The 9096-nt window shown below is 40.5% G+C and overlaps 1 protein-coding gene and 1 pseudogene across 2 annotated transcripts in view; both read left to right on the top strand.

The window, feature by feature from the left end:
* Positions 1 to 9096, top strand: part of OSBPL10 (oxysterol binding protein-like 10) — a 528798-nt gene that overhangs the window by 204377 nt on the left and 315325 nt on the right. The window lies entirely within an intron of this gene.
* On the top strand, positions 5807 to 6282 carry LOC102817081 (annotated as a pseudogene).

The raw sequence follows: 9096 nt of genomic DNA on the forward strand, positions 1-9096 counted from the left end.
TGGTCAATTCTGGAGAATGTTCCATGTACACTGGAGAAGAATGTATATTGTCCTGTTGTTGGGTTGAATGCCCTGTACACATCTATGAGGTTAAGTTGGTTGATTGTGTTTAGTTGCTCTGTAACTTTGCTGAGTTTCTTTCTGGTTGTTCTGTCACTTTTCGAAAGTGGCATATTAAAATCTCCCCTTATAATTGTAGATTTATCTATTTCTTTCTTCAGTTCTAATAAGGTTTGCTTCATATATCTTGGTGCTCTCTCATTGGGAGCATAGATATTATGGTTACGTCGTCTTGCTTAATTGACCCTTTGATTATGAGATAGTGTCCTTCTTTATCTCTTACACTGGCTTTTGTCTTAAAGTGTACTTTATCAGAGATTAGTGTTGCCATTCCTGCTTGTTTATTGTTGGAGTTAGCTTGGAATATTTTTTTCCATCCTTTAACTTTTAGTCTGTTTTTGTCTTTGTGTGTAAAGTGTTTCTCTTGCAGGCATCATATTGAAATGTCTTGTTTTCTTATCCATTCTGCCACTCTCTGTCTCTTCCCTGGTGCATTTCATCCATTGACATTCCATTTAATTATTGCTAGGTATGAATTACCTGTTGCCATTATGTTACTTTTTGGGTAGTGCTGTTCGTTCTTTTGTTCTGCATGCCTTCTTGTGTTGGGTTTGTGTTTTTTGTGCTATTTCTTATCAGTTTCTTCTTAGTTTTCATGATTGCCTGTTATGCTTAGAAGTTTATTTTCATGGTAAGTTGTTCATTAACTTTCTTTGGGGTTACCTTATAGTCTATTAACTTTTACCTCCATTTAAGACAGTCTTTTATATCCTGTAATCTACCTGACCTCCTCACCACCTGGATCTCTGTTCCTACATTTTCCCTTTCTTTGACATTGTTATTACTTTGATAGTTGGTTGACCTCCCAGCTCCTTTGAGTTCATTGTTGTAATTTTGGTCTGTTCTGGATTCTGCTATCCGTCATCTGAGTTTCAGGTGATGTTGCCATGCCTATCAATCTTTGGTTGTTGTCAGTTCTTGTTGGTTTTCAGTCCAAATAACTCCCTTTAGGATGTTTTGAAGTGCTAGATTAGCTTTGACAAAATCTCCTAGCTTCTGTTTATCCTGGAATGTTTCGATTGCACCATCATATATGATTGACAGTTTTGCTGGATAGACAATTTTGCTGGATAGACAATTATTTTAGGATTTTGTGTATGTCTCCACATTGCCTTCTTTACTGCATGGTTTCTGCTGAATAGTCAGAGCTTAATCTGATTTGCTTGTTTTGTAAAGTAACATTTCTCTTCTCCCTGGATGCTTTTAGGATTCTCTCCTTGTCTTTGATTTTTGGAGAGCTTTGATTTTGGATTATTATGTGTCTTGGTGACTTTCTTTTGGGGTCTATCTTCCTGGGGTACGTTTGGCTTTTTGAATGTTTATTGTTTCATCTTTCAAGATGTTAGGGAAATTTTCTTCCTCTCTGGACTTCCCTGATTCTTCCTGTTCCGGCATGCCAGTAAATTTAAGTTGTTCTTCTTCATGGTATCCAGCATGAATCTTAGACTCTCCAGATTTTTTTATCCTTATTTCTGCTTGCTCTTCTGTCTTAGCAGTATTGAGAGATTTGTCTTCCAGCTCACTGGTTCTGTCTTCCATCTCTTCAGTTCTGCTTCTTTCCCCTTTCAGTATATTGCCCATTTCTGATATTTCATTATTATCAATCATCTGGACCTCTTTTTTCAGGTTTTGAATTGTTTCCAGTGCTATATTGATCTTGTTTGATTGTTCTTGTAGTAGAAAAAAAAAATGTTTTTCTTTATACTGTGATTTTTCCTTGTTTGCCTCCACCCCTTTTCAGAGCATTTGAATTTGTTTCTATATTATTCTTCTGAATTCCTTCTCAGGCTAATCCAAAACCTGCTCTTCCTCTTCTGGTGAGCCTTTGTTTGTCTCCAGTGCATTTCTCTCAATTACTCTTTTCTGGTTTTGGACATGTTTTGAGATCGTTTGTTGTGTTGGAGATGTTTTGTTTGTCACTTCCAGTAATTATGTAGGCTTTTAAATGCTTAAGTGGATGTTTGTTGTTTTGTTATTAAGCTTACTGGGTGTCTCCTGACGGATATGATCAGGAGATAGGCTTCCCTTTTCGCATGTAATGTTTAGCAGCTGTTATTGGCTCTTGTCTCAATGGTGGACTAGTATGGGATATGTTTGTAGCTTGGCTATATGGCCACAGTTGCTGACTCTTGTTGGGTAACATAGGGAGAAAAAGCTCCCCCTCCAGGAAAAATATGTCATCAAAAGGACCAAAAGCAGAATCAATATAAAAGCAGAGACAAGAACCTCCACTTTGAAACAAAAATAAAACTGTGGCTGACTTTCCAGTCACCTTTCTACACAGGCAGTGTGTGTGCACTGCAGAAGCCTGCAGTAGTGGGTGGGGGTGTCCACTCACTCAGGCCCCTCCACTCGCTCAGGCCCCTCCTGTAGTCACCACCGTAGAGGTGTGCAGATAGATATTGAGAAGTTAATGGGAGAAAGATTGTCTACTATTTTTGTCCCTGAAGGCCAGTTAAGTATCTGCATGTGCACAGATAATTCTTGAAATAGTTGTGCCTTTTTATGTTGGGGTTTTACAGATTTTTCATATGGTTTGTCAGTGTGGCCAAATGTGCTCTTTTGCTTGCTGGGTAGGCAGGGGTTAATGATCCTATACAAGTTAACTTTAGGGCTGGGACCCACAGACAGAAGTCAAAAGCAGCAGCCAAAGAATTTGCCCTTGGACCAATGGGGCTCTTTCTATCTGTGCCGTGGAAAAGCTGTGGTCTCAATGCTGGGCTTTTTTTTGGGGGTGTGTACCCACCCACATGAAGGCATTTGGGCTGGGCAAAGAAGGCCTGACAGGGAAGAGGAGGAAAAAAGTGTGTAGAATCCCCCCACACCCCCTTTTGCAAATGGCACGGTGCCACTTTCAGCGCTGGTTCCCAGTGCTGGTCTGGCTGTAGTCCCACCTTCTGATTTCTGCAGGGGTAGGATGGCAGCAACAGGAGTCCTGTGTCTTGACCGATTTCTAAATCTCAATGTTTTTCTTTAAACTGTGATTTTTCCACTGGCGGTTGTGGGAAACTGAAGCCCTGACCCTTATGCTAGATACAGAGCGCTGGTGCAGTTTCATGAGAGCTGGTCTCTGGGTTTTCAGCCCCTCCCCCACGGAGCCTGTCCTACCTGACTCTGCTCTGCTGCCTGTTGCCAACTGGAATTTATTTTGGGAGTCAGAAGTAAGTTAGAAACATTCTGCTATGTTGATGAATCACTGGAGAAGGGAAAGGAAAGGATCCTCCTATTGGTAGTAAGTAAAAGGAGGAACACATTCTGAAGAATTTGATTTTCTGCTGTAATCTCTACATGGTGTCAGGAATACCGATTAAATTAATACTCAATTTAATAGAACGAAATTACTAATTGTTCAAAAGTTAAGGCTTATTGTTGTTGGGTGCCGTCGAGTCAGTTCCAACTCATAGCATCCCTGTGTACAACAGAAGGAAATATTGCCTCATCCTGCCCTATGCAGTTGTTGCTATATGCTACTGCTACTGATTTGATTTTAAAAACTTAAAATTTTATAACAGAACCAAAACTATAGCTGTGGTGGTAGATTGTTGTTGTTGTTAAATGCCATCGAGTTGCTTCTGACTCATTGCATTTACAAGGAGCAGCTGGTGGGTTTGAACCATCTGCTTGGTGGTTAGCAATCCAGTGCTAATCTTATAGGGCCATAGCATGACTCCAATGGTGGTAGATTAGGAAACAACATTTTACAATTTGTGACTAAAATGTTCTTCAGTAGATACATTATGAAACCTGAGATGACATGGGCCAAGATTAGTAGTAAAAGTGGAGTTAGACTGAAAGTGATAAATTTGATATCCAATTTGGCTGTAAGATTACTGCTCAATTGGTACCATGGCTGTTTGGAATACATGTTAAACTGAGGCTTTCTCTTTTCGCTGTATTCTTCATCCTTCTACCTTAGCCAGTTCAATCCCTCCCCAATAGATTGTATAGCATATTCTTGCAAACAAACCAACAAACAACAGAAAAAAACAACAACACACAAACTAGTGCCATCGAGTTGATTCCAACTCATAGTAACCCTACCGGACAGAATAGAATTGCCCCCATAGAGTTTTCAAGACTATAAATATTTACAGAAGCGAGCTGTCAGAGCTTTCTCTCACAGAATGACTGGTGGGCTGCAACAGTTGACCTTTTGGTTATCAGCTGAGTGCTTAATTATTGTGCTTAATTCTTCCTACAATGGCTTAGAATTTAGTGTTCTCTGGAACAAATACTAGGCAGATGAGATGATACTATTGCTTAAATTTACTTTAGTGAGAATTGCAGGATAAGCATGTTGAGAGAGAACTCTAGAGCTGAAAAGCCTTTTAAGATGACCAGTATAGTGGTTTCTAAACCCAGAAATGCCTCTGTCAGTCCTTGTGAATACCTAATATATAGGATATTAGTGCATGTGTATTAGAAAGTTCTTATTTTATATTGGAACATCTAGTCCCTTTTGTAGAACTGAGTAGCAAATCTTCAGAGGCTCATGTTCTTATGAGTTAAACCATTCCTGGGACTTTTACTTCTCTTGCTTTTCAGGCTGGAAGACATGAACCTAGTTGTTCAAAAACCAAACAAATACATACAAAAAGAAACAATAGAAAATGAGGAAAAACTCTTGATGCAGCTGAGATTCCTCATGGGCTCAGCTGGCTTCTTTCTGGCCAGTACCCCGTATCCCCACCAGCACCACTGCCAACACACTCTTACTGCGAATTCACTACTGTTACTCTGTGACAGACTTTTGTTCCATAATGCTGATACCAGTTTTTTTAATTACAGGTGTCTTAGTTTGATTCCCTAGAGCAAAATCAGTGAAATGTGTTATAATGGATTGAATTGTATTCCACCACCACCCCCAATATGTGATTCTCTGTGCCTGTGGTTAGACTCTCATAGGAGTAAAGGGTGACTTTGTTATGTTAATGAGACTGGATTAGTATACAGTTTGTCTTGAGTCAGTCTCTTACAAAAAAAAGGTATATTAACCATGGGTGGTCTTCACGTGGATGCCATGCCACATGAAGACCACCCAGAAGCAGAAGCTTAAGTTGAGACCTAGACCTTCCTCCAGAGCCAACACAGAGAAAGCCTTCCCTGAGACTAGAAGGCCTGGATTCAGCTCTGGTAGCGTTGTGGTTACGAATCGGGCTGCGAACCTTAAGGTCAGCGGTTTGAAACTACCAGCCGCTTCACAGGAGAAAGATGAGGCTTTCTACTCTTGTAAAGATTTACACCCTGGGAAACCCTGTACAGGGTCGCTGTGGGTCGGAACTGATTCCATGGCACTTAACAACAACAAACTTTGAGGAAATTGTTTGGTACAGCCACCCATTTGTGGTATTTCCATTATGTTAAGTGCCGTGGAGTTGGTTCCAACCCGTAGTTACCCTGTATAGGGCTTTTGAGGAGACGCTGGTGAGTTTAAACTGCAAACCTTGCAGTTCAAAGGGCTTTGCAGTGTGGCGCATTAACCCACAGTGCCACACCAGGACTCCATTATACAGCAGCACTCAAAAACTAAGACAATTATATAAATACAGATAGATAGAAATTTAGTTTAAGGAAATGACTCATGCGATTGTTGGGATCTGCAAATCCAAAATCTATGACTCCGGAGATGGATTGAAGAACTTTGCTGGATGACAAACTCAAAATCCATAAATCAGGACCCTGCAAGATGGCGGCGGTTGGAGCGGGCAGTCTGCCGGCGGGTGGCATCGGCCCTGCTTCCCCAAAGCCCATGCATGCCTGCCTGCTGGGGACTCGGCTCTATCACTTGAAAGTTGTTGATCATTTTGAAAATCCCAGAAACGTGGGATCCCTTGACAAGGTATCTAAAAATGTTGGAACTGGATTGGGGAGAGGGGGTGGAACTCCGTTTTGTGGTTATGTAATGAAATTGCAGATCTAAGTGGATGACAGGGGAAGCCTGTGGAAGCCGGGTTTAAAACATTTGGCTGTAGTTTTGCAATTGTATCCAGCTCGTTAGCCACTGAGGGGATGAAAGGGAAAACGGTTGAAGAAGCCAAGGAACTCTGCCTGCCTACGGTTAAGCTGCATGGCTCCATGCTGGCTGAGGACGCCATCAAGGCCCCGCTGGCTGATTACAAACTGAAACAGGAACCCAAGAAAGGTGAGGTGGAGAAGAAATGATCCGGGGCTGACCTGCCAGCACAGCCCATCAGCTGTGCCACCCCCCAGATGTTCAGAAACCCCTCACGCTGCACTTGAAAGAGCGCTGAGATTCGCTCTCTGTCTGCCGGGATGTCCCCTGTGGCTGTGATGTAGGTGAAATACACTGTGTAGTGCTCTGGATCCCATGCAGTCTTCCAGAACACTTTACCGCTTCAAGCGAGTCACATGGTGGTGGTGATCTTGAATTGTGTGTGTTGCAGTCACACACGGTCAACTGTCTGCTGAGTACATACAAACTCCAACTTTTACCTGAATTTGGTTTTGGAAGATTACCATTAGATTGCCTTTGGTATGATGATTTGAAAGAACCAATGATTGATTGTACATAAGACAGATCTGTGTGTATGTGTATATATATCTATATCTATCTATATATATATATAATAAAAAAACATGCAAGATGAAAGAAAAAAAAAGCCATAGGTCAGGTGCCAGGCTAGAGGCCGCTGCAGGCTCACAGCACTGCTAGTTGTTTTGGTAGGTGCCATCAAGTCAGTTGGAATTCACAGTGACCCTATACACAACAGAAAGATCCTGCCCTGCACTGTCCTCAAAATTGTTTTATCCTGAGACCAAGTCTAGCCATCCTGGCTTCTCTGTAGCATTCTGGCTGTACTTTTTGCAACAAAGATCTGTTTGTTCTTCTGGCAGCCCATGATACTTTTAATGTACTTCTCCAATTCCATAACTCAAATGCATCAATTCTTCTACAGGTTACCTTATTCACTGTTCAACTTTCACATGCATATGAAGCTATCGAAAATACCATGGCTTCGGTCCAGTGCACCTTAGTTCTCAAACTGACGTTCTTATGCAGCAGATTTGCCTAGTGGAATACATTGTTTGATTTTTTTTTTTTTTTTTGGCTGCTGCTTCTATCAATGTTGATGGTGGATTCAAATAAAATGAAAACTTCGACAACTTCCATCTTGTATACAATCTTTTTCTTTTCTACAATGTTTTCTTCAGTTGTTTCTAGCAGTGAGGAGTTTTGTTTTCTTTACATTAATGTGCAACCCCTACTGAATACTGTGGTCTTTGATCTTCATCAGTAAGTATTTTAGGTCTTCTTGGCTTTCAGCAAGCAAGTTTATTTCATCTGCATATTGTAGGTTGTTAATGAGTCTTCCTCCGATTTTGATGACAAATTCTTCTCCATATAATCCAACTTCTTGGATTATTTGCTCAGCATACAGATTGAATAAGTATGGTGAAAGAATACAACCCTGGTACACTTGTTTCTTGATTTTAAACCATTCAGCATTCCCCCTTGTTTTGTTCAAACAACTTCCTTTTGGTCTATGTACAGGTTCCTCATGAGCGAACTTAAGTGTCCTGGAATACCCATTATTCGCAATGTTGTCCATAGCTTGTCATGATCCACAAAGTTGAAAGCCTTTACGTACTCAATAAAGCACAGGTAAACATCTGTCTGATATTTTCTGCTCTCACTCATGATCCATCTAATGTTAGCAATGAGATCTCTTGATCCATGCCCTCATTTGCATCCAGCTTGAACCTCTGCCAGTTTACTGTCAGTATATGGTTGCATTAGTTTTATCATTACCTTTAACAACATTTTACTTGTATGTGATATTAATCATATTGTCCAGTGATTTCACATTCAGTTGGGTCACCTCTCTTTGGAATGGGCACAAATGTGAATATCTTCCTACCCATTCACCAGGTAGTTTTCTTCCAAATTCCTTGGCATAGATGACTGAGTGCCTCCAGTGCTACATCAGTTTGTTAAAAGATTTAAGTTTTTATTTCGATTCCCAGAGCCTTATTCTTTGCCAATGCCTTCAATGCACCTTGGACTTTTTCCTTCAGTACCACTGGCTCTTTGTCATATGCTGCCTCTTTAAATGATTGAACATCGCCCATTTGTTTTTTGATACAGTATCATTCTATATTCCTGCCATCTTCTTTTGATGCTTTCTGCATCATTCAATATTTTTTTCCATTGTTGTTATTGTTAAGTGTCATCAAATCAATTCTGACTCATAGCGATCCTATATAGGGCTACCAAGGAGTGGCTGGTGAGTTTGAACAACCACCTTGTGATCCGAACCAAAATTGTGGTACAGTGCTTTGTCCAATAGCGCCCATCAATATTGCAGGTTGAGGCTTGATTCCTCTTCCCCTCCCCCAGTATTGAGAAATACTGAGGGTGTTCCTTTTAATAAACATTTCAGTGTAATACTTAACTTGTCTCCTTGAACTGCCCTTACAAATTTTCTGTTCAACTCTTTACCTCCTTATTTCTTCCACTTACTTTACCTTCTCTATGCTGGAGAGCAAGTTTCAGAGTCTCTTCTGACATCCATTTCGGCCTTTTCCTTGTTTTGTATGTTCTTAATAGTGTTTTGCTTTCTTCTTGTCTGATGTTCTTCATGTTACCCCACAACTTTTCTAGTATTTGGTCATTAGTGTCCAGTGCATCACATCAGTTCTTGAGATGATCTCTAAATTCAGGAGGATGTACTCAATGTCATATTTTGGTTCTCTAGGACTTACTTTAATTTTCTTCAGCTTTATCCTGACCTTTTATTTGAGCAATTGATCTGTTCCACAGTCTGCCCCTGGCTTGTTTGGACTGATGATACGGTGCTTTCCCACTTTCTCTTTTCACAGATGTAGTCTATTTGATTTCTGTGTATTCCATCTGGTGAGGATGATGTATGTAATTGTCTTTTTAAAAAGGTGTTTTTAATGAAGTCATTGGTCTTGCAAAATTCTGTCAAGCAATCTTGAGCCTCATTTTTTTTT

The sequence above is a fragment of the Chrysochloris asiatica genome, unplaced genomic scaffold (assembly GCF_000296735.1).
Source record: "Chrysochloris asiatica unplaced genomic scaffold, ChrAsi1.0 scaffold00030, whole genome shotgun sequence".
Taxonomy (NCBI): domain Eukaryota; kingdom Metazoa; phylum Chordata; class Mammalia; order Afrosoricida; family Chrysochloridae; genus Chrysochloris; species Chrysochloris asiatica.